Below are 25572 nucleotides of genomic sequence, written 5' to 3'. Positions count from 1 at the left end.
CATCATTAAATCGAATAAAACCCTAAAGTAAAAAAGTTCTCAAACAGACAAAGAGAGAAAAAGAGATGTTAAAAGATCAATTATATATATTGCAAGTTTTTAATGTATTAGAAAAGAAGAATATTTTCCTATGTAAAAAAAATGACTTGTTTTAAATTCGCCTTATAGGGTATAGTTTCGCAGTTTAGCATTTGCGAATCGCATTCGGTGTCTACTATTTATAGAGCTACAACGCGGTCAGGGCAAGGTTTTCAATTGCGCCGCAAGCTTTTGCTCGCCCAGAGATTTAAGGATGCTGCGCACGGACGCGCGGCACGCCGCATCGGCCAGTGGTAACGCACGTCGAGAATTTCGCATCGCTCATTAACATATGAGTATGGCCGCGCCAAGATGACAACGGATCATATGAATAATCGTCGCTTGCGCGCGCGACATAAAACGGTGCTCGAAAATCATGCTGAAACAGGTACACCGGACGCCGATTTGTATCCGCCGTCTTGCTGCTGCTCGGCCATTTTGCTGATACCTGACCTACGTCATTTTCAAAATAAGCGCCCCGTATAAATCCGCTGCTACTCGACAGGTATAATAATCGCCGGGGATCGTTTCGCTGTGTCATCATCGCGCAACACGATGTCATTTTCGATCCTTTGTACTGTCGGCGATTTTCGCACGCGACGATTATTATTCACCTTCGGGCGTAATTGCGCTCTCTCGCGACTGCATTTCGATCGTGATATACAAAAATATCTGGATAACAGCGCATATAATTCGTCGCAATCGAAAAAGGGGGCCCAACTCCCTTCCTAGTTGGCGCGCCCCGCATCGAAAGCGATTTGTAAAAATGCTTTCGGCGTGCACGAAATTTTCGAAAACTACCGGAAACAGAGTTTACCGATAGTTTGCATTTGAACCGATTCGCGATTGAAAACGCCTGTCGATAAAACGTGCCCGGACTTTATAAACTGCATTTCCGGTCCATGTCCGATTAAAAGTGTCATCGCGTCGGAAAAAAGAGAAATGTAAATATTATGCATATTTTAGGACTAAATATTAGAAATATTGCACTATAACATATAAATTAAAATTAGGTAGACACGCGTGCAGATTGAAAATCGTGCTGTTATTTAAAAAAAAAAAGATTTTAAGACAAAAAATACAAAATCAGAATATATTACTAATATTACTATATCTTTCTACCTTTATTTTGAAAATAAAATATTAAATAAATTCCCTCGAGTGCATTAAAAAAATCGCTTTTATCAAACTAAATAGACGAATATAAGCAAATACAGGTAAGTATATGTATCTCTTATGAGAGAAATGTGAAATAATACTATAAATCCATAATACACATTGTGCACGTACATGTTATCACTTAAATACTTTTAAAGCAGGCTTTCAAATTCTTGCATAATATTAGCCTGTCAAGCGTTACGCGACGGATGATCGCCGCGAGAGAGGGTTCAAAGTCGAGAGCAGAGAAGGGCAGAGATAGATGACGATAATTTAACGAGCAGGACGATGTGAATTGTTTCACGTCACAACTCGACATTACGTGACGACGACGCGGCGCGAAAATCGCCGCTTGATTTCGGGAAATCGGGCACGGCTCGCGCTCGCGCGCGCGCACGCGCTCGAGCCGCGCGAGTCCTCGCCTTGACATTTCGCGGCGAGGGAGAAAGAGAGGCGCGATCAATTTCAGACCGCGGCGACCGCGAGAATAGATGTGGTAACCGAACGGAGAGCCGAGGCGATTCGAAAACGTCGAAGGTAATCGCGCTTTTTCCCGATCGCGCGTTGAGATAATCGCGCGAGAATTGCGCTAGGTCGGGCTGATTACGTTTTAATACCGCCTTGATCGCTATCTGCGCGTTATAAAGTATCCTGAGAGGCGCGGGCGACGCCTACCGCGATAGTCTTGAAAATTTTCTAATAGCAGCGGGATCACGCGTGATTTTCGTGAGAACAAAGCCCCCTCCCCCCTTCCCAAGATAACTAATGATAGTAGCTTTCTACATTGTATATTCTAAGACGAAACGCTATTTTCTGTATACAAAATAGAAAAAAAGGCGAGAGGAACAGGTTTAAAATTAATTTCTTCTTAAAAATTCATGTTTACTTACGAAATATTTTATAACATCTTGTTAAAGTCCGAGTTCGGCTTCAAGTAACGCAACTAATTACAAAACTGAGCAAAATATCGAACGGCATGCGATTAAAAAGTCGTAGAGAATGGCACTGAATTAAATTTTCCGGAAGTATCAATTTTCAATTAATTACAATGACAAAATTCACAGATAAGGGAAACAGCGATAATTCCCGTGCGGCTTATACAAAAAGGGAGAGGACGAGGCAGCGGGCACCACCGCATTCGTGATAATTCCTCGGACTGATGGAAGCACGCGCGGCCACGTACGAAAATGGCGATGTCCACCGCGGCTGTTTGCCGATATCGCACGGATCCGGAGCGTGTTGTCGCAATTTAAGCCGATATACGACCGATCTTTCGCCGCGCGCATAGATTAATTTCGCTAAATTATTACGTCAATAAACGTCCGTGCTTAACGCGCCGTTAAACGCTCGGCCGGGGCACTTCCGAGGCAACGATACGCGATTTATCGCTACGGCCGAGAAAATTCGCGAGGCCACGTTCGCACGCGTGCGCGCATGGCTGTGAGTCACTTCGATGAGTCGAACTTCCCGAGGATAATGACAAAGAAATCGCGGTGACGAGATGCCGCCTAAACTTTGCGCCGGACTTTGGGAGGCAGCCACTCGAACGAGTGGCTCGCTCGTTTTAAAAATCGACATGACGTGAGGAGCAATTGTTTTGCATCTCTTTGTCGATAAATCATGATGCACGTGTCTCTACTGCACCGTCTACTGCGTCGTTAATAAAGTTTCTGTCTTACGCTTACATCTTCTTTTTCCGACACATTGCAGTTCGCCGTTGTGTCGCTCAAGTGATGCAATTATGTTGTTTTAACGGACTTTTGCTCGCGACACCAAACAGCCTATTCATAAGATCTAAATGATCTATAATTTTTGTGCATGTAATAATCGACTATTTTTTCTTTCCTAAAATTATATCGCGGAACGGACGGAAATAGCGAGGTGATCTCTCACGACACATGTATAGACAGTTATTACAATTATTTCATAATTGTATAACAAAGGATATTATATAATAACAATATATAACCTCGTGTAATACAACAATTGTGCAACTCGCGCGATTCTGATATGTGTCGCGCTTTCGCCGGGGTATAAACCGGAAACGCGGCGGTGCCGGCGATCAGGAATCGGGAACGAGATCTCGCCGGCGCGGCGAGGTTTTCGCTTGAAAAATATTGGGTTCGATCGAGAAAACAAAAAGGAGCGTCAGGCGAGGCTAGTTTACGCCAGTTTACACGCATTTCCATCGAATTAGCCTCGCACACAGCCTGTGCGTTCTTTTTGCGACATGCACGTTCTAATTACCCCGCGAACCAAGCGCTAAGCATCGCTCGACTGGGCATAGTGTAATTGGTTCGTAGAACGTAAACATCCAGGAATCTGTTTACTCGATAGATCGCGCCTCTGTTATCGGAAGAAAATTGCATTCTGAGGAGTATCCGCCGCCGCGCCGCACGCCGGCTGCGTTCCCGCCCTTCCGGCAGGCCTGTGAGCGTCCTTTGCCGCTTTCGTATTGCAAGGCGGACGAAAATTGCACACACCGGCTCTCCCAACGTGCAAATTTAAAGTCGTTTGACGTTATTCAAGAGAGCCAGCTCTTAAATCGCAAACAAAATATATAATAAATGTAAATGATTATTGCACTTGAGAATCCAGATGATCATAGATTGACATTTAAGAAGAGCTACGAAAAGATTGAGGACGAAAAATGTCAAACCTAAATCGGAAGAGAATTAAAATCGTTTGACGAAGAGGAAATATTTGCACGTAACATCGTCCCTGGAATTTCGCGGATCATCCCAACCGACCGCGTTTGGATATGTCAGGAAATATCAAAAAGTAGTGGTCGAAATTTATTGGCAGAATTTTCGAACGGAACGACGTCGCGCGCCGGAGCCGGGATCCGACATGGGACGAAAGAATTTCGATTTGCGCCTCGGCTGTACGCGCATTCGAATCTCGGGCGTTTTCAGCTTTCGGACGTCCATGCCGTCGTCCATGCACGTCGGTAACAACGTCGGAGACAACAAGGTTCCGGTCTCTCCGACTTGTCGGAGCGACAGGTTTCCGTGCGGAACACGTGACGACCGGCTTCGCTCGATAAAACTGACAGACGCGCGCGACGCGACGCGTTGCATATAGGCTTCGCTCGCATCCTTCGACGCCCGTTTAAGCCGTACAATTTTTACTCGATCGCGGATCAGCTATCCGTCGAATTTGTCACGCATCTTTCTTCCACAATAATATCGTCTATTAGACATGAATAATACCATATCGCACTACAAATACGACAATTTTTGAATCGGGGAAAATTTCATGCGCAAACATTTTTCGTGCAAACCTTTTTGGACTAATTTGGCATATACTAATACACTTGTTAATATCACTTGACAATTTTTGATGAAATTTTTAAAGAATAATGCGTTATGCTCGCTAGCTTCAATTATTATTTTGTCTAAATGTTCGTCAACGATTTATTTCTCGCATTGAATTGTCTTCGATCTCGCTGCACTTTGAGTAATCGTATGCCTATCTGAAGCGAATGACAAATAAAATCAGAAATGTTTGATGTTTCCATTCCTCAAAGCGTAAATCATTACAGATTCGCATTGATTTTAAGGGAGAACGGCGCCCCGCCACCAGAGCAACGTGTGTTTTTCAACTCACCAGCACAAAAGAACCTTGGTAAACGTTATCCGACACAATGGCGCGATTGGAATCGATCTGGATCAAATTCGCTCGCGTGAAACAACTCGCGGATTAATAATTACAACGATGCTTTTCTATCGAGGCGAAATTATGATTCGATATTACGCAGACAGTGTGTACCGGCGGAAATTTTAGCTGTCATGTTTATATGTAATTGTCGAGAAATTAGTACGTATGTGTGTAGTACGCGAGAAAGATGTAGCGGTAATTATTCCGACGAAAAGAAAAATTATTTTACGCTTCTCTCTTGATGATAACGCGGCTCACTTCTACGTCACTCGTTTAACCACTGCTTCACACAACGATTTATCGCGATTACTATGAGAACATAATAATTGTCATAATTGTCATAACTGTCATAATTAATATTTGAAAAACAGAGAAAATCAAGAAATATAGGAAGATTTCTTTGTATATCGATAACAAGTTGATTACAAGTTTGTAAAATATAAAATTTATATAACACAATATAAACAAACAGGGCAGTTTTCAGTTATGTCACACGGACAGTCCACTCGTTTTATTGCCTTGCATTCTGATTTGAATCTGCTTATTTTACTTTCGTTCCGATCTTTTCACGAGTCATTCTCATAATTTTTCGGAATTTATATATCTTTCTAAGTTGTCTTGTAAATCCTTATACATTTCTCTTCTCTCTTTCCCTTTTTAATTAGCTTTCTTTCACTGAATTTCAAGCTTCCTTTATTTGATCACGCAACCCTGACAAGCAACTGCAAAAAGTAAATTATTTGACTTGTTCTATAAATAGATGATAATTGAGTGAAGATATACAGAAAGTTTTATCAACAGGTTAAATTTCACAGCTAAAACGGAAACCGCTTATTGCGCTACTGAATTGTTCAGATAAGATTAAAATAGAAGTAGAAAAATAGTTCAGCCTTCGTAATTATCTCGAATCAGTAAGGGCTAAAAGAGTACATTCAGGAAAATAAGCGTTTTGAGCACTTCAACCGGCTAATTTCTCAGAAACGCATCGGCCGACATCGCCCCCACATCGGCAATGAGAAAACTCGAGTGACATCGAGAGACAGAAACGGCGTGCGAAATAACTCGCCTGTGGCGGTCGTAACGGGGTCAATTCGTCGCTAGGGAGAGAAAGAAAGAGAGCGAGCGAGATGGAGAGAGAAAGAGAGAGAGAGAGAGAGAGAAAAAGAAGTCGCAGGGTAGATGATCGTAGACAAAACAGCGATAACAAAAATGACGGTAGAGGCGTCTCAGAGCAATTGCCGTGCCGAGTCTGAATCTCTCCCTATCTGACGACGATACGTCTGTTTCACGATCATCGTCGTCCGCGCGACTCAAATGCGCTTGAAACGAGGATACGCTCGCGCTTGCGAGCGTATACTATCTTTTCGGCCATTTTGGTGTCTAAGAGAACCGACGGTAGTACGGCCTCGCGCGGGAGGACCGTCGATCGGCCCCTCTTTTATAACTCTTCTCTCCTCTCGTCGTCTCATCTCCTATCTCTCTCCCTCTCTGTCTCTTTCTCTCTCTTTCTCTATCGTTTCCTTTCCTCGCGCACCTAGAGGCACACACGATGACACGTGCACATTCTCCTTTGACGCACACGCGCGAACGCGAAGGCGCACTCGCGCACTCGCGCGCTCGCGCGCGCGCATCGGAGGACACTCCTTCTCACTCGCACACGATCTACATACATGCACATGCACATGCACATCGCTCTATCGTTCTTCCACCGGTACTCCGTCACTCCGGTTTCGCGTATCTCTAATTGCCGCGTGCTCGTAGGAAATCGTCGTATTTCGGAGCGCGTTTTCTCGTTTTCATTTCTCCTCTCTCTTTCTCCCTCTTTCTCTCTCTTTCTCTCCTCTCGCTCGCTTTTCCTCCTCCGATTCGCGAATGAAACGACGACTACTCACTCTCGCGGTAGGAAGAATCTTCTTCGTCTTCTTTCTCTTCACGCGTGTACCGCTTCTTCAGAGCTTCTCGCGGCGGCTCGCCGACACGTCGAGCAGCCGGTCTCCGCGATCGGCGCGCTTCACCGACGACATCCTTCCTCCGTCCTAGCAAGAATCCTAGTTCCGAGGTCTTCCTAACTCCGTGCCGACTCCTTCTCCGGATATGACACTCGCGAAAACGGAGCACAGGCGACCGCGAAACGAGAGCCACGTCGTACGGGCTGATGACACGCGGGCGCGCGGGCGCACCGATCGACGGATGCACCGATGCACCCCCGTCTACCCCCTCCTCGCAAACCCCTCTCTCTCTCTTTCTCTCACCCGCTCTCTGGAAGGAGCCTGTTGCTCCAGTTCCGTTTCGCTGCGACGTGTCTACACGGTTCTCGCGGATCACCGGCGTTCTCCTCCCTCTGTCTCGAACCCCTCGCGATCGTGACGCGATAACGTCGTTATCGCGGATATACCACCACGATTAAAACAACGAGACAACAGCGGCGAATCTTTCCTCTCGCTCGCCGATTCCACCCGGTCGATCTCTCGTCGCTCGTGGCTTTTCAACCTCGTCCACCTTATCGCGAACGGGGCCGGTAGCGATCGACGAGGCGGCCGATGAAGATCGACGACGAACTCGCGATCGACGACTATTTCATTACGATCGGCGATCCGAATCGAATCCGGCGCGCGTGCACAACAACAACAACAACAATAACAACAACGACGGCGGCGGCAGCGGCGACAACGACTCGCGTCTCGATCGGCGGGATGGGATATCTCTCTCTCTTTCTCTTTTTTTTTCACTTCGCGGCCCTCTCAACCCTTCACGATCATTCTCCGTCTCTCTCTCTCTGTCTCTCTCGCTCTATCTACCAAGGCGGACCAAGAGCCTCCGTTTCTCCTTCCGGATTTCTTTCCTTCTTTCCTTCCTTCCGCACCGCGTCTCTCCCTCTTTCCTTCACTCCCTGCACTCTCTCAGTCCACCCCTCGCGTCACTCTCCCCCTGCTCCCGGTACTCGCGCGTTAAACACGGGCGAGAGGGAGACGAGACGACGGACACACGCACACGCACTCCACTTGCCCAGGCCTCGACGTTTGATCCGGCTCCGGATATGCGACGTTAAGTCGAGTTGCGTTGGGTCGCGCTGCGCTCCCGTAACTGCATCCGCGTCGGACGGCACGGCTTGCGCGCTGGGAGCGCCGCCATCCGACCACCCCACCATCATCTTCGGTATCCACCACCACCACCCGGCACTACCACCACCATCACCACCGCGCCACCACCATCGCCACCACCGCTACCAGCTACCACCACCGTCTCGTCATCGTCGTCGTCGTCGTCGTCGGCACCACTACTATCTACTACTCTACTACTACTACTGTTGACGATGCAACTAGGCGCACCACTACCAGCGGCCATCGCCACGCTAACCAACACCATGGCCTTCCTCCAAGCTCGCCCGTCACACCATCGCGACCGGTTACCATCACTATCATCCGGACGTCGTCGACGACGTTGAACGACGCCGACGACGACGACGACGACGATGAAGCAGCACGACGCGACACCGGCGCACACAAGTGCTCCGATGTATCACCGTTCTCCAAAGTGCATACGCTCGTGCGTGTATATACGTGTGTGTGCGCACGTGTGCACGCGGACGCCGAGAGCCACGAAAGTCCAAGCCGCGTTGTGTATATATCGTTCCCAACGTCATCAACGTCGCCGTCGCGTCGTCGCGAGCATCGCCGTTGGTCCAATTGCACATTTTACGTGTGCGCCTGATTCTGTCTCTTTCTGCCTTCTCTCCGCTCTATCCCGTTCCCTCCTCCTCTGTACCTGCGACAGTGTACACCGGGTACAGAGCACCGCAAAAGTTGCGACTTCCTTCGCGGATTCGATGTTTCGGAAAGACCGAGGGAAGATAAAGGCCACTAACCAGCTCTCATTTTTCGGCTTTTCTAGAGCGCCTCTCTCTCTCTCTCTCTCTCTCTCGCAAGATGTAAAAAATAAGGATAATCAAATACGGTAAGGTGAGCATCTATTGGCAATTTTGGAGTAGATATTTTTTAATTTTTAATTCTTATTAATCGACCAAGAAATATAAGAAATCTGACAGTTGCATTAAAAAAAATATGATCTAATTATGGTCTTGCTTTAAACGCGATTTTTATTTCCTCATTTTTATGTGCCCTGTCGACGAAACGAAAAGCAAGAATAACCGTATGTATTCTTATAGAGAAAAAACTTTTTAAACACGACAAAATAGTAATTTTGATCGTCAGTACTTTCAGTCTCCTCGGCTTTTCAGCTCCGCGGCGGTCGCGAGCTCGGAACGGTGCCACTTTCTTGGCGCAAACACAATCATTTTTCCCTCCCCGCGTCATTCATACGTCCGCCACGGAGTCCGTGTACCACGGCAACGCGTGTCGGACTAGGAAAATGGAACGCGCATACTGACGAGGTTAAATCGCCCATTACGATTAACATTGATATTCGAGATACGAGGCGACGCCTTAACGGCGAGAGCGGCGGCAACTTGGCTCGTATACATCGTAAAGTACCCCGGGAGTAACGCAAGCACAGTCCGCTTCTGACGTGTGACTTATCATAGTTAATCGCGAGAGCGGTTCGCGCGTGCCTTCTCGGCGAGACTCGTTGAGATTTGAGCGCCGTTGCGAATCCAGAAGTCCCATTGCATTATTAAGCTAAATTGGGGGATGCCTCCTTCGTAACGCTTAGGCGCTTTACTCACGTTACTTCGATGAAAAGTATCGTTGCTTTACTATTAATCTATAAACGGTTTGCATGAACCAGCAGACGCGTCTGGCAATTTTTTTTCTCTCAATATCGCTCCGTGTGTGTGTGTATGTGTGTGTAGCGTGGTGCGTGCATCATTCTATCGTTCATAACTTGTCAGTTCAGAGATATTCTTGAGACGTCGTTGCACACAGAAATAAAGCGAAAGCGTTTTCAGCTAATTATAATCTGACCGATACGAAACTCAATTTGCAAGTCCGCCGAAATGTGAACCAGTACGTTTCAGGAACTTCGGCATTCCCGCGGCGGACGCGGATCGCGGCGTTGCGCGATAATAGCGGCATTCGCGTGATGTGGCGCTTATCAAACGGTCTTGCGAGTTCTCTCGCGCTCGTTTCGCAGCGCTATTCGTCTTTGTTTCGCGCTCGCACTCTGATTTAAAGGCTACATGTTGCGTTAGCCGAAGACACCAACATCAACTTCTATCTTTAGAGCGAACGCGCTCTCGGCTCATTTCGTAGAGCTCGGAGACACGGACGCGCGCACACGCGCGCATTCGGCTCTCTGGAACCTGTTCCAGTCACATGGCCGGCTTTGTCTTACGCTCGTAGATCGGTTTAATGCATTCTTACATGCGAGCCTCTATTGATTGTCCTCCGCCGCGAGCGCTTGCCAACTCTTCTGACGCGCGCTTGTGCCTTCGAGAACTCATCTTGAATAGAAGTATCTCCTGCGAGAGAAATACTTTACCGCCTTACATTTTTCAAATTTCGCGACGTAAAAAAATCATAATCGAAAATATAGCTTTTGAGAAATTGACTCTTAAAGTTTGCGCTTTTGATTAAACCGAAAATCTTTCTGAGCAATTGATAATTACTGAGATATAAATTATGTTTATGCATTAAAAGATATTAGTAGAAAATATAATAAGTTTACTCATTTTTTATCGCACAAAATAGAGAATGATATAAGACGTAAAATTTTTGTATAGCTTATTCCATGACAAATTTAAACATTGACATTTTCTTTTAATATTAAAATAAAAAGTAGATTACTTTCCATAAATTAAATTTTTTAACTGCGGATAAACAGTAGTGTCCTATTTTTTTTTGTTGACAGTTTATTTTCGAAGTATCTTAATTCTAGACTTACTTAGCGAGACCTTAAAATTTTTTAAGTTGCGGCAGGTTATGTCAGCGGATCAAATTCTCGCTGACGAAAACTCATTTCTAAGTCATTTCCATTTCAGCTGAATTCGCAAACTCTTGGGCTTTAATGCTAATCCTACGAAACGTCTTGCGTACCGTTCCGCTTTATATTCGTCACGAGAACGAAACAAGAATGTACTCAATTTCAATTGTTAATCCAATTTCTGACTGTCACATATGTTTCTGTTGTTCGAAAGAAATTTATAACATGTGCGTTCGTAATAAGAAACCAAAGAAACGAATTTTGTTATGCCCGATTGTTAAATCTGACGTATCGCAAACCCAAGAAACTTGTATTTTTCTTGCAATTAAAACTGCGAAGCAATTAAGCGAGGCTCCTAATTAGCATCCTGCAAAAAACTTGGCGACGCTTCGCAGAACTCCGCGAATTCTCGACCCTCGCGAAATGTCGCGACCGGCATTGCGTAACGATCGCGCCGATGTTATTCACGCGCGTGGCATGCGCGCGGCCTCGTCATCGCGCTCGCGGATTCACTTTTTGAGGATCATCGCGTAACACACGCGCGATATACGGCGGCACTCGTGAAAGACGGCCAATCGCGACGCAAAAACGGAAAGAAACTCGCCCCGCGTGCGACGGCGTCGCTCCAATCAAAATTATCTTGATCGGTAACACGTACTGTCTACGAATTATGCCGTCCAGTCACGGACGGCAACACCGGCTGGCTCCGCAATTTGTATGTCGCCTACGATGTTTTCCGCGTCGCGCTCGTGACTCTTAGAATTCGCGATCTACCAAGTGGCTTCATGAAAAATGCAGATTCGCGCGACATTCGCGATGAAGACAGAAGGATCGAGAGAGCCACTACGCGTATTGATAACGCATTGCAGAATTGTAAACCATTGCAGCGAATACTCTCCAGACATAATTTAAAAACGTTAAATCTTTAAAAACACTGGTCTTTTAACTGGACAGAGTTATGCAAAAAGATTTGAATTATACGAAGGAATAAAAACTACTTTTAAACCGTTAGTCAAAGTTTTAAAGAAGTATATTGTATTTCATATTCCATTAATATAAAATCTTAGTAACCGGTGATCTGCTAAAATCGAAGAAAAATTTTTCAGAGTTTGCATAATTTTAAACTCTGACCTATTAGGTACACATTGGAAAAGTATAAATACGTCTCCTCATTCAATATTTCAGCGAGGAAATGTGAAACAAGATTGACTGTTTCCTTGCATGAAATATTAACTTCATAAGCATTACAAGTACGTAGGATAAAATCTTATTATTTTTGAAATTTGTTAACCGAGCAATTTTGAAGCTACAATAACATTTCTAAAAAGCATCTCAAATATCGTTAGCGTTTATTGATTCTTATGTATACATCAGAATGTTCGTCGTAACAGTTTGTCCGATTTTTTAAAGCATCCGCGACGAATCAATAAAAAGTTTTTACATACAAAACTGTATCCATTTCAATCGCGTGTCGTCTAAAAAATCAACTGCAAACTGTCTCGATGAATATTCTGTATGCACGCTTTTCCTTTCATTACTATTTAACTGATAAGTATACTTGACGATCTACGTATATGCATTACCAGCACGCCAGTCAGCTTACTTCGAGAAAAATTCTCTCTTATAACGCAATGCATAAATTCTCTCTCCAATTTGTTTTGCTGGAACCACTCACGCGCGGGGACCAGTCGCTCCGCTCCGCTCTGGGTCTCGCTCCTTAAGTGCGGCGCATCGCGGCCGTGACACTTTGAATAAGAGACAATCTAATATGCAGCTCGTCGCCGCATTGCAAAATTTAAGCATCGTCCGACGCTCCGTTGGGGACGGCTATTTCGTCGCGGCGAAAAATCACGAGGAACGAGGAGCGAATCGCATCAACGGAGGCGCTCTCGAGTCGGAGAGGAAGATTCGATGCATCGAATTTAATTTATAGAGGACGGGCGCCATCGACCCGTTATAGGGAGGCGGAGGGTGAGACGACTCGAGCCTGGCTCCTCGTAAGCTCGCTCACCTCGCGTCGCGTCGCGTCGCGCACTAGAAAGACGTCCGAGGCACGTTCGACGATCGTACTTTCTGGCTAAATCGCAGTCACGACAACGACGTTATTGTCACGTGAGAGTCATGAACCCAGATGGCGAAACGGAACGATCAGTCGGGCAATATATGATTCCGTCGTGACGCTATCGAATGCTCGGATACGTAGCCGCATGCAATATCGATGCCGTTATACCTACTCGTCGCAGCTCGCGATTAACCCCGATTAAGGTGCATTTATGGAAAAATACACGTCACATATCAGATAAATTTCATATAATCTTAGAAAGTCTAAGAGCATAATGGTATTACAAACATTTCCGTGATGGTATGACGTGAGGCAGTATCGTTGGCAGTAAAGGGGTTAAATAATAATAGCGATATTCAACAATGTAATTTAGGACCCCATATACCGTCACATATATCGTCGCGCGAAATTGTCGCTTATAATCGAAAATTATATTTCCCTTTTACTTTCTACAACGGACGATTTTTTTTAAATCGTACCATCGATTTTTCAGCATTTGTCCGACGTGGCGTTTTTACACGATCGCTATTACACACGTCGGCAAACGTCCGTCCTTAAAGTCTGCATCTCGCATGTCGAGATAAACCGCGCAGCGCAGCGACGTCCTATTATTAATCGGCCTATCTTATCGGTGCGCGCGGGCTATCTTTTTTCGCATACGGTTTCAAACTTTGCGCAAGACTCCCGCTCGTCTCCCGCGCGCAAAACGAGAGGGACAGTCGAAGGAGAGAAAGAGAGAGAAAGAGAGGCGGTTGTGGGAGAGGAGGAAGCCGAGAAGAACCTTGAGGCAGACCGGCGGTTTAGAAAATTCGTTAGATAATCCGTGGACACTGCGTGTTGCTCGGGTCTCAAGATGGCAGCCGAAAGTGCGAGATTAGATAGGGCGCCTAGGCAACGACGCCTCTTTTGTCGTTACGCAACGCTCGTGAAATCGGCCATCGCCATACTCCGCCATTTCGGAAGCGAAGCGAGATTTCGACAAATGAATGTGCTGAGACGATTTTTCGGATGTGATAAAATAATCGTGCAAAATTTTATCATTAAATCCTTTGTTTTAGGATCAGTACGAATAAAAAATAATCCGAATTATTTTCCCTTCTTGTCTACGGTATTTTCACGAGCAGTGCTATTTTTTTACGAATAAATAATATTCCTTTAACAATAAATAATTAATTTGCTCGATATGTCCAACGAGAATATCGGCGCGTGACTTCCCTATATAATGACGGATTCGATAATTATCTCGAAGCTCCTAGAAAAATATATTATTTGCCCCCGAGGAGAAGGATGGAAACCCGACACGTCGACTCCAAATTGTCCATTACGGAAGATTCGTCGATATCCCACGTAAAAATGTGTACGATATTTTCGCGAGTTAATGGAGCGCGTGTAGCGCGAAAGAGAGTTTCGTCCGTGGAGAAGTATGGCAAGTTCCGTGCGCGCAAGCCCGCCTATCACTCACGGTCATCTATGACGAATCGAGAGCTCTGCTCTCCAATAATATTCTACTTTTTCGCATGTACCGCGCGTACGCGTACGAGGCTTGCCGCGCGGCGTGTAACGCTTCGGGGAATTTTCAGATAATCGCGCCGCGTTTTTCGCCCGCAATCTCGCGGTTGATTCCACATGTAGATAAAGCGCGATAAAAACCGGATTAATCAAATGGCCATATTAGTCTAGAATTCTGGTTTCGCGTAATTCATCGCGCAGTTTTCAAGCTCGCGCTATGATTCGAGCCAGCGAGCGTATAATATAGAGCATCATTGATTTACGTAACATTATTATTTTTATTGTTATCGAGCATTTCTTTTTTAGTTTTAAGAAGTGTCTAAGATGGTCACTATAGTTCAATTCCACGTAGGCAATAATTGCAAAGTTATTCAATGTTGAAGATTCAAATGTTTGAACAAATAAAATTCCGAATAGATAACAAAATAAATAAATTGAGAGAATTGCTAGTAAAATAACAAAATTAAATTAATTAATTAAATAAGATTTAAAGACTGGTTAAACGTATGCAATGAAAATATAAATATCACTTTCCTCAAACGTTTTTTTTCCCACTTAATAGTTCAAATCGTTATCTAATCATTCATGCTAAAACTTCAAAAATTGCAACAGTTAAAGTTCTTCCTCAACACTTAAAGAAAAATCGATTACGAATCTGAAATATCCTAAAAGATAGCCAACAAATATTCTAGGGTTCCCAATTTTTTTTATCAAGAGGGTCACATTGAAATTTTTATAATAACCAAGGGACCGGATAAGTTTTATTTTTGAAAATTATATAAAAACAAAATATTTTAATTTAAAAATTCTTTTATATTATAACGTCTAAATTTTGGATAAAACGTCACGGGAGCCGTAGACTGCAATGGAGACTCCTATTCCAGGGTATTCCGTAACGCGATAAAAAATTAGTTAATCGCGAAGACGTCCGCTTGTTCCTAAAAGCTTCTTCTTTTTCATTAAATTTCAAAGCAACTGTTTTATTTCTCGCGAAGCATGTGCGCGCGTTGCACGTGTTGTAAGCGTGAGTGCACAAGACAAGAGAGACCATCAGAGTGGGAGAGACGAGACGCGAGAGGCTTGGGAGTAGAGAGGGAGAGTCGATCGACGTCGCCGTATTATGCCGTAAATCCGATTCCATGTATACTTGACATTAAATTTTCCGCCGGCCTTCTAAGCAGCGCTTAGCCGTTATGTGCAGCCAGTCAACCCGCTCTAAAGCCTTTCTCTTTGTGAGCCAATGCCTGTGCCACGTACCGAAAAATATCCGCCTACCGTCGCGTCTCGTCAATTCACTCGCTGATCGCCGTGGCCGACGACGCGACGCAGAGAATCGCTGCCGGCGTAGTTACATTGCACCGTTCGACTGTGTTCGAGGAGAGAAGGAATCACGACGAACGTGCCTCGCGCGTCTGCCTCGTTTCTCGCGCCTCCCGCGTGCATAATGCAACAAGAATGCGATTAGACGATAGGCTGCGCCGGCGTGGATCTTCTGCCATTTCGAATTCGAACGCGAGCACACGTTGCTCCCTGTCCCTTTCGTCTTATTAGCCCGCAGTTGAACAATTTCACGAGTAATTACGTAGCGAATGAATAATTTGGACGCGCAGCGCGTTGCTTCATTAACGCGAGAATATTATGTAATACATCTATCTCACAGTGATTAGAACAAATAATTCCGTTATCAGCGTTGATGCTTGCGTGACTTAAACTTATCACATCGCGATTTTTTTACTTCCTATATTTTTCATTAATTCCTGCAACTTGTTAAATAATTCTCACGCAATCATTCAAAAATATTTATTAAATATATTATACAAAAAGCGCGCGATTTATGCAATATTGACTATTACGGTCATTACTTCGTTCCGGAGATATCTCCCTGAGTATCCGTTTATTTCTATATAGCGACGGAAGTTGGTTGACCGAACGATCAGTAAAGTGGATTGAAAGCTTTTCGAAAGAATACTTAATCGGTCGGAAATAAATGATTCTCACTGCGTAGTCCCATGCATTACGTCTCCACACACGAAAATTGTTTAATCAAAGTAAAAAAAAATATATAAAATGTAATTGCATTTCCTTTGCAGAAGGAAGTTGACGCTTCCAACTAGCGACTGCAGCTGCAGTCGCCGTCGTTTCGTGCGAGCGAAATTCTTCGGTACAACGTGCAGCCTGTGCTCTTTGCTCCGCGTGGCCCGGCCCGGCCCGGCCCGGCGACGTGCGTGTGGCCGCGCGAGCGTGTGTAACGCCGGTCCCGTGCACGCGTTGGTTTGCGTGCGCCGATGGCCACGTGACGTCTAAATTCAGTCGGCCATTTTGGAGCATGATTCATTTGTTTAGAATGGATCGGATAGGAGTAGGAGGCGGAGTCACGCATACGAAATCTTTGTAAGCGTTTTAGCCTTCGTGCGCGACGCGTCCGGTCCGAGCGGAGCGCCGAGACGAGAAAACGAACCGGCGCGGCGCGGCACGGGGCACGGGCCCTCCTTCGTCGCGCTTTTCGGCGCCGATTCACCGACGGCCGGATTCGGCGTTTCTTCGGACAGCTGCGGCGCGTCAACGCAACGACGTGCCGCTCTTTTTCCTTTGTTGCGCCATTATTTCTGCCTCGGGAACGGAATTGGGTCTTCTTTGTTCGGCTGCGCCGAGCCAAAAGGGCTCGCAATTCCGTGCAACTCTTTCGGCGAAAGTCTCGAATCTTTAAAAATTATCCTTACGTCTTCCGTTACCAATTATTACACTCTTCTATTTGTAAATATCACGTATGTATATGAATAATAAATTTATTGACTAAACACCGCAGGTTTCTTTGCATTTGTACAGGAGATTTACTTGTTACGCGTGTATGTGTGTCTTTTGTTAAGGATTAAGAGTACGGAGATTATTTAAATCAGATTCATGTTGCAATGAATAAAAAGTAGAACGTTTCTCTTTTATTCGCAAACATAAAGCGGCGCATAAGCGCGCGAGGATAAAACGTAATCGGCCGCCATGGCCTCGCCCGTCCGAAATCCGAAATTGGACACCTCGTCCTTCTTTCTCCACCATTACTTTTTTTTTCTTTTCGTTGACGATTCTCTCGACCCTCGGTGTACCTTCGTAGCGAATTTCGCGCCCTCGAACAATAACCGGTAAGAGATCGCGGCAGCGTTGTCTCGTCACCGCGGGATCAAGGAGCGCGACAAGGCCACGAGGTAAACGTTATTGCGCGAAAAGAAGCATGAATTATTTATTTGGCGCGAGTAAAAAAAGGAGAAAGGAGAACGATCGTATGCGATGGCGGCGCTCGTAGACATAGGCTTCAATAGGAAATGATTATGCTGCTCGTCGCAAGTCGAAAGTAAAAACAGAATGTCTTATCGCGGAAGAAGAAAAGCGGTAACGCGATAAAATTCCAAAAAATAAAATCTGTTAAATCGAGCGATCTCTCTCTCTCTCTCTCTCTCTCATTTAACAATTTCCTGTTGAAACAACAGAGGCAAGAAATAATCTGATTTATATACCCAAACCGTGCATAAATTTAAAGAGAATAAAGTACTTCTTACGCGCGTGAAAGATCAACGTTTTTACTCCAAACTGTTTTTATATGTATTACAGTTCTTATATTATTTCGACGAATATTTCGAAAGCTATTTATTTTATTTTTTTATATAACGGTAAAATGAAAGCGAATGAAGAGTCGGACAAAAGATTTTCAACGCGCATGCATAACGAATGTGGCCGAAAAATAAATTTAGCGTACTTCAAATATGTGGTGTATAACGTAAAAAATTAACAGTCCGCGAAAGCGAATATAAATTCTCGGTGAAGAAACGTAACAGCGCGCTAACCCGACTGTTCGTGATTTGTTATATTATTACAGCGGGCGTTATCTGTAAAAAAATTAATAATACCAAACGAAATCTCTCTCTCTTCCCTCATGCGCGATGCGGCATTAATCTCTTCCTCTCTTTTTCTCGCGCGCGCACGACAACGAATTACCCTACTTTTTTCACGGGACGAACTCACGCTCCGCTCCGGCATTACAAAGAGTCGGCGATGCATGCTCGGCCATGAGACTCGACTGCGGTTACGTCGCAGTTCGTATCTCCCGTCTCGCTCGCTTCCTCGAGGATATTCGGGCCGGGCCCGAGACCGACCGGCTGTCGAATCTGTACGAGGGACATGTGACCCTGCCTGCAGTCGGGCAGCCGGTCGGTTCTGCATGTCGGGTGGGCCCAAGGTCAGTGCCAGTGGGTCAGTTGGACCAATCGCGCCACGGCACCGCCGAAGGTCTTCGCCGAATTTGCACTGCGACGTAAAATGGACGCTCGGTCCGCCTCGCTTGTCTTATTCCGACATCTAAATTACGGCGTATTTCGTGAGTTTTGCCTTCCACGTATTAACTTCTTTTTCACAAAATATAAGTTAATACATTTCCCTTATTATTTGTTAAATTTAATAACACAAAATGTACGGATTATTAGTTTTATCGTGCAATTATCTTTTACTCTTATTTTGCAAAAGTCTCTGCAATCTTTTTAAATATTGAGCTAGGAGTCTACACATACTAATGTCCTAATAATATAACAGAAATCTTAAGACAACAATATCCAGGTGATTCAAATTTATGTACGCGTAGAGTTTTCAAAGCGGAGAATGTTATTTTTATAGCTTTAAAATATGATAAAAATTGAAAATAATATTTTGAGATTTAATTAGGAAAAGAGTAATCATTTTTAAATCATTTTTAAAAGTATCATACACGCGAATATGCATCATGATTCATATATATACAAGAGATGTATAATAAGTTTCAAGACGACATTAATACTTTCTTCTAATCTCATTGTATTTATTCCGCCACATTTCGTCCATTATTTTATTCGAGCAAACTTCGAGAGAAAAAATCTCTTCTCCCCCCCCTCTCTCTTTCTCTTTCTCTCTCTCTCTCTCTCTCTCTCTCTCTCTCTCTCTCTCTCTTCATCTATCTATCTCTTTCTCTGTCTCACGCGCACACAGTCGCGTGTACATGCAGCAGCATGTCGGAAAGGGAACGGATAGGCCGGCATCCGAGGAGGCCTTGACCGTATCTCCGCTTATCGCGTCGCTCGCGCTGCACGCCCGACGTCACACGTCACGTTGGTTAAGTCATCCGACGACGACGACGACGACGACGACGACGACGACGACGACAGCGGCAACGACAACGACAACGATGGCGACGGCGACGGGAGCGATGATGACGCCGAGATGTTCTCGAGCGCGCACATGCACAACCGACTGGAAGAATACTTTTCTGGCGATCGTTAACGCTGGAGCGACGCGCTTCTTCACAGCGCGGGTGCATGTGCGTTTGCGATAAGGTATGCAGAGGATGCAAAAGATCAAAAGATCAAAAGATACTATTCCCGACGAATTAAATGAAACAATCGTATATTAAATTCACGAATATCTAACGAGAATATTTATTATCCAGAAAATTTATTAGAAATCTATTAGAATTGTTTATATAAAGATAAAAAGTATTTTAAACGTGTTACCTATTTATGCGGATTCTGATCTTATTAATTTCAATATTTAATTTTGGAGCATAAAAAATGTTTATGTAAGTGTTACGCTAAAAAATCCGACAGCATCGATAAACCGCATCTGCGGTTCACCACGCGCACCGCGGATAAAGATTAAATTCTTCGCGCGAAACCGGTTTATATTTTAAGAAACGTTATACCATGGCATGGCGAATTCACCGTTTATTTGACGTTATTCAATCACGGGGTTAAATAATTATTAAACGCCTGTCGTCTCGTTACGTCGTGTGGATACATTATTTATACTAAGAGAAATAGCACCTCCTTGATTACGAAAGGGCATCTCGTGCCGCCGGCAATGCACACGCGCGCGCGCGCGTCACGTTGTCGCGAAGGTAATTAATTAAAATGAGAAAGGGCGCCGCTTTTACGCTAATTCCAATTTAATTTGCCCCACAATTATTTGCCGGTTGCGAATCGATAAATCATTATTGACTTTGTCAATAAATGCAAATGCGCTGGTGCGCTCATTACGCAAATCAAATTATTATTAATTAGTGTACTTTGTTTTATTAATCGTCTAGCTTGTCGTTCGATAATAACAAATTACGAAATGTAGCGCGATATTTCGGTAATTAAGCGTACACCGCTTCCGCGCGCCTCGGAAAATTCCCTAGGTGAATCCGTTCGCGCACTTGTGTACATGTGTATATGCACACACGCGGACTTTCGCGGACGCGACGCAAACGTGAGAAATATGGCGGGACAATCGTGTAAAAAAAAACCGCAATTCATCGATAGGAAAAAAAAGCCGGTAAATATTTCCAGGAAGACGTTAAAATTGTTATCGATCACGACGTTATGTCATTAGCTCGCGCGCGAGATCGAGATCCGTGCCGATCGGGATCTACGCGGGATCGCCCGTAAAATAAAGTCGACGGGGCATCGGCGCGACACGGCGGCACATGTGTCTCGCGTGCACGAATATTATTATTTTATTCTGACGTCAAGTATACAAACGACCGTCGACACGCCGCGCCGCGTGTGGTACCGCGCGGATACGTTCACTCGTTCTATCTGGGACAGCCGGCGGGACGGCAAAAGGGTGTCTTCACGCCGTCGTTGTTGCGCTAACAGTAAGTGCAAGGTATGCTGACACAGAATAACGCGTGCATAAACGCACCGTAACGAAGCGATGTTTACTCGTAAGTATCGTAGGCATCGTAATTGGCATTACGTAAGTACTCGTCCCTACGAGTCGCAGCGGTAGCAACGGCAGCGGCAGCAGTAGCTCGCCGCCACCTTTCTCCGCCGAGTATCGAGTCGCAATCAACGAACGGGACACTCGTCACACGATTCGCGCGATCGCCCTTGAGCCAAAAATAGTTTTTCCCCCCGTGATATTAATCTATCCGACGGCGGCTTCATTAGAAGTGCAATACTTTTGCCGCAGGTTGCGTCACATTCCAGTTGTTAATTAAGAACAAATACGTCAGGCCGTCGTTATTCTCGATCGGATTATTTCCGTATTTTCGTGCATCGAAAGCAATGTTTATAAAAATATCTATACACTTTTGATTGTTTCAGCATACTTTCCATACAATGTTAGTTATAATGAAATAATAAAATTTGCTACTTTCTGTGATTTTAATGTAAATCATAAATTGTTGCATTTATCTCAAGAAATATATTTACATGTAATGTTAAACACATAAAAATTTTAAATTTTATAATATTGAATGTACTCTGAGATCTACATAATAAACATTTCTTTGTTTTATTGAATCTAAAATAATATTATTTCTCTTTCATTGTTGATATTATAACGTAAAACGCATTCCAAATTATATCCGGAGGTGTTAAAGCAGAATAAAAAGCCACGAAAAAATGATCGAAAACAAATAAATAAAAGACCGTAGTTCAATGCAGTTACTTGCACTTAGGGGAGCGTTGAAGATCGAGGCGATCCAGGAACGATTCTACTAGTTCGTACGCCGCCTGCATCGCGGAACTCGCATTGGGATCGACCGTACTCGCATCCCGCATTCAAATCGTCCCAGGGATCGTGGGACCGCGGGCGGCGCACGGGAACCGTCGAAACCGAGCAGCGATTTGCAAGGAATGTCAGTCCCGAGTTCGTAGCGTCCAAAAGGGCGGGCACGAAGAGCAGCACGATGAAACACATCAAACAAAACCGGAAGGGAACGTTCTTGCAGTAAAATAGAGAATTGCCGATTCTAACAGACGGCATAGCTTTCTTTGCGCGCGTCCAGCAATGTGTTTAGTATAAAAAAAAAAGAATTGCTTATAATAAGAAAAGTAATTGCGAATAATAATAGTCTCTTGTGCAATTGTTCAAGCCAAACGTCGTGCGAATTTTAAATGCGGAGAACTCGGAACTTTTCCGAATCGCATGTGTATACCACCATGTATACCTCACCCATACAGTTATTAAGTTACTCGAATTATTTCATGAAAGAGATGTACTCTAATGAAGAACGTGAAAGACGTACATGGTATACAGACGATCCCATTCACAGCCGCGAATTTTCGCTGCTCCGTCAGACACCCCCCCTCCCGTCAAGCGTACCGTTAATAACTCATGGAAGTACGACTTAACGGATCGTCAAACAATTAATAATCCAGCGACCGCGGAGATCAGGGCCCGGCAGGGTCGGCTGGCGCGACGCCAATGTTTCCGCGCCGCGATAACCCATAAAACTTTCTCGACACACTTAAGCGCTCGTTTACACGTCGCGGAATTAAGCCAATTTTCCACTCTGTCGGCAATCTCCGCTCCGGTCGACGGGATCTATTTTCGTCGGAGGCGCGTCGCGTCGCGAGGGCGTGAAGCGCGCGCGCTCCGGCTTTTCCGCGACGGCAACCTTGAGGAGTCGCGGCGGATTCCTCCGGTGTTACGCGCGGCGCGCGCTTTCGGGCGCAAGCATGCCGCGGCGTGCATCTTGCCCCGTTTTCGCTTTCTCTCTCTTTCTCTTCCTTTCTCCTTTCCTCTCTTTTCCTCTCTATCTTTCCTTCTTTCTCTCGTTCTCTATGTGCCGGTCGCGCACGGTCATATTTTGGCGATACCTACTTGTTGCGCGGACCGACCTATGTGCACATATGTACGCCGTCATCTACATACCGCTGGCGTAGGTACAGTCGGCATCAGAGCGCGCGCCGGCTGCTTGGCACGAGCGCAAACAAAGTGAACGACCGCGACTCGAAATAATTTCGCTGCTTCCTTCGGATCGACCGACACAGCGATTCGCTCCATATCGACGCTCCAGCCCCGTTGACTTACGCGCTTTTATCGGTGCATTTCGCCACTTGTGCGTCGCTCGACTGCAAGAATGATTTTGGTGCGAGCGTGGTCCTTTCTACACCAAGACGTTCAAGACTTGACGTCGCGATAAAATTTTGCAGATTCTCGAAAGTATTCATTACGGCTGCGTAAATTACGACGGACGAAATATATACCATAATTGGTGAAATAATTTTCAAAAATCATGTTGATTAGATTGTAAAATGCATTATGATAATTTAGTGCTAATAAAGTGCCATTAAATACTGCATCGATAATATTATAGTTTGTTGACACATATAGAGGCGTTTCAACGAAAAAACAATTTCACAGATTGATATTTATAGTCCTTTCGTGTCGTCTTTGTCATTTAAAACTTCGCGAAATATCGCAAACGACTAAAATAATAATCGCATGACGGAGCTGATAAAGTCGTATGACCCTACTGCAGCAATCGTATGACCCTGTTACACCAGTCGTATACCCTACCACACCAATTAAGGGTTAAATTTTCGCATGACGAGTTTGAAAAAGGATCGCGGATCAAAGTACGAGCCAGCGTAATACGTGGAAAAAATTGTGCGTGCGGCGTGATATTGTTTTAATACATAATGCATTTTTCTCTTTAAAAGAGCATACGTGTCTACGGCGGTGGGTATATGAAATACGCAAATTGCGCGCGCGCACTAAAAAAGAAAAAAGTGGTACGATGCGTATAAAATTGTCTAAAAACACGCGCGTAGCCGGTGCACGTTCAACAGAAATATTAATAAAATACACACGATAAATCTAACTCAGCGGAACATAATCGTTTGAGAGCCGAACGCGTATTATGAATTCATGACTAAACCGGAAGTTAATAGATATTTAACGCGTCGCACCGCTCAATTGTCGTGCTCGCACGCACGAAAAGATTCGGCTAACTGGATTTTATGGTTATTAACGGCCAATTTTCCGAAAATCATCACCAGACGAAAGCTGCATATAACGCGTTCAGCGTAGCGAAAATTCGGTACAATGTAAACTTTGTTTCACGTCTCTTTGATCGCTTATTGAGAAATTATTTCACGCGTCCTTGCAAATTTAACCATTACCTCTGGGTAATCCCGCTGTAAACGCAATCGCCATTTTGGCAATCAATTTCGCAAATATCGTCCCAGACTAGAAAGAACAGCTATTTAATTGTTCATCGGGATAGCCTTGCGCGATCAAGTGGAAACTGGTAGCACCTGATGCTCACGAGCGTTTTTGCGAGCAAATAAACTCGATGTAATGCAAATCAATGATGCGCAAAAATTATGCAATGATGTGCAGAAAAGTAACGCATAGAAATAAAATTTTACACGCGATTTATTCGGAATCGGTTATCGTAAAGTTATATCCGTCAACATTGCAAAAACGGCGTGTGCGCAAATGTCGTTTTTATTTCAGATTAACAAAATGCGGAGTCGCGCGAAACGATAATGAGATATCGCTTAATGGAAAAAATTCCATGAAAACATACGTTTTCAGCAGTCAATTTTTTCCTATATTACGGACAAACTTTTATCAATAAAATAATATTTAATATATTTAAGCTAAAAAATAAGCTGAAAAATAACACGATATGTATATTTCTATCAAAAAATTACTAGCCAATGAGCATCTACCCAATTTTTATTTTAATAAATGCTAAATCAGTCATCCTAATATCAAAAAATATTATGTGTTTTCAATTCCTGCACTATTTCTTTACATCAAAATACGTTTAAAATAGATTTTATATTTAAAATTTCTGTCGCATAAAAAGAGTTTATAAAAGAGCAGCCCTCTGAAAGGGTTAATCGTTATCGTACCCTACCGTCCTCCCACAATGTATGCGAGCCTAACTTACGTAAACGCGATACCCGATAAATACATATCGTCATCTGTTGACTGCGGCGACCGAAACGGATATTTTGGCGCGGTTCTTTCTCTCATCGACGTTAACGAACTTTTGCGGTTGGTCAATTACAAGCTGGCTGACCGTGGACGTACACAAAAAAAACCGTCATATTACCTTTTTTTTCGTCCGCCCCCTATCCTACCTTCGCAAAACTGTTGCCGCGACATTGGACGATCGACTGTACGTACACATACGTATGTACATATACGTACGTATGTATGCATCGGCACGCGGAAGCGAGTGCACATACAGGGTGTATGTACGTATATCGCGCCCCGGTTATGTATCCGGTATGAGTTTCGCTCGTACACGACCACCGTGTGTATTTCGACTGTGCGGAATAGTGTGCGGGATAGTCGACGGGTCGCCCTCCCGTTTCATCCAGCTTGGAAAATTTCGGGGGTGGCCGCTTTATAACCCGGCTGCTGCGGCTGCCGCTGACCTATATACTCGCTCACATACATGCGGCGCGTGCACGTGTATGCACCCA

The 25572-nt window shown here is 44.5% G+C and overlaps 1 protein-coding gene and 1 long non-coding RNA gene across 4 annotated transcripts in view; one reads left to right on the top strand and one right to left on the bottom strand.

Annotated features, from left to right (window-relative positions):
• Eip93f (Ecdysone-induced protein 93F) overlaps positions 1-25572 on the bottom strand; it is a 137177-nt gene that overhangs the window by 101434 nt on the left and 10171 nt on the right. Inside the window, exon 1 of one of the 3 annotated variants that reach the window (XM_071769367.1) lies at positions 6789-7983. The exons of 1 other annotated variant lie outside the window; for it this stretch is intronic. The gene's annotated coding sequence lies outside the window, so the exon portion shown is untranslated. Of the gene's footprint in view, positions 1-6788; positions 7984-25572 lie in introns of those variants that run through there. One more of the 3 variants, XM_071769365.1, reaches the window with a different exon arrangement.
• On the top strand, positions 8130-24873 carry LOC139807918 (uncharacterized). The gene is made up of 3 exons (XR_011730732.1): positions 8130-18707; positions 19349-21004; positions 21801-24873. It is a non-coding gene; the product is annotated as an uncharacterized lncRNA (long non-coding RNA).

The sequence above is a fragment of the Temnothorax longispinosus genome, chromosome 2 (assembly GCF_030848805.1).
Source record: "Temnothorax longispinosus isolate EJ_2023e chromosome 2, Tlon_JGU_v1, whole genome shotgun sequence".
NCBI lineage: Eukaryota > Metazoa > Arthropoda > Insecta > Hymenoptera > Formicidae > Temnothorax > Temnothorax longispinosus.
Note: the sequence above shows the minus strand (reverse complement) of the source record. Positions and strands in the feature narration are given on the sequence as shown.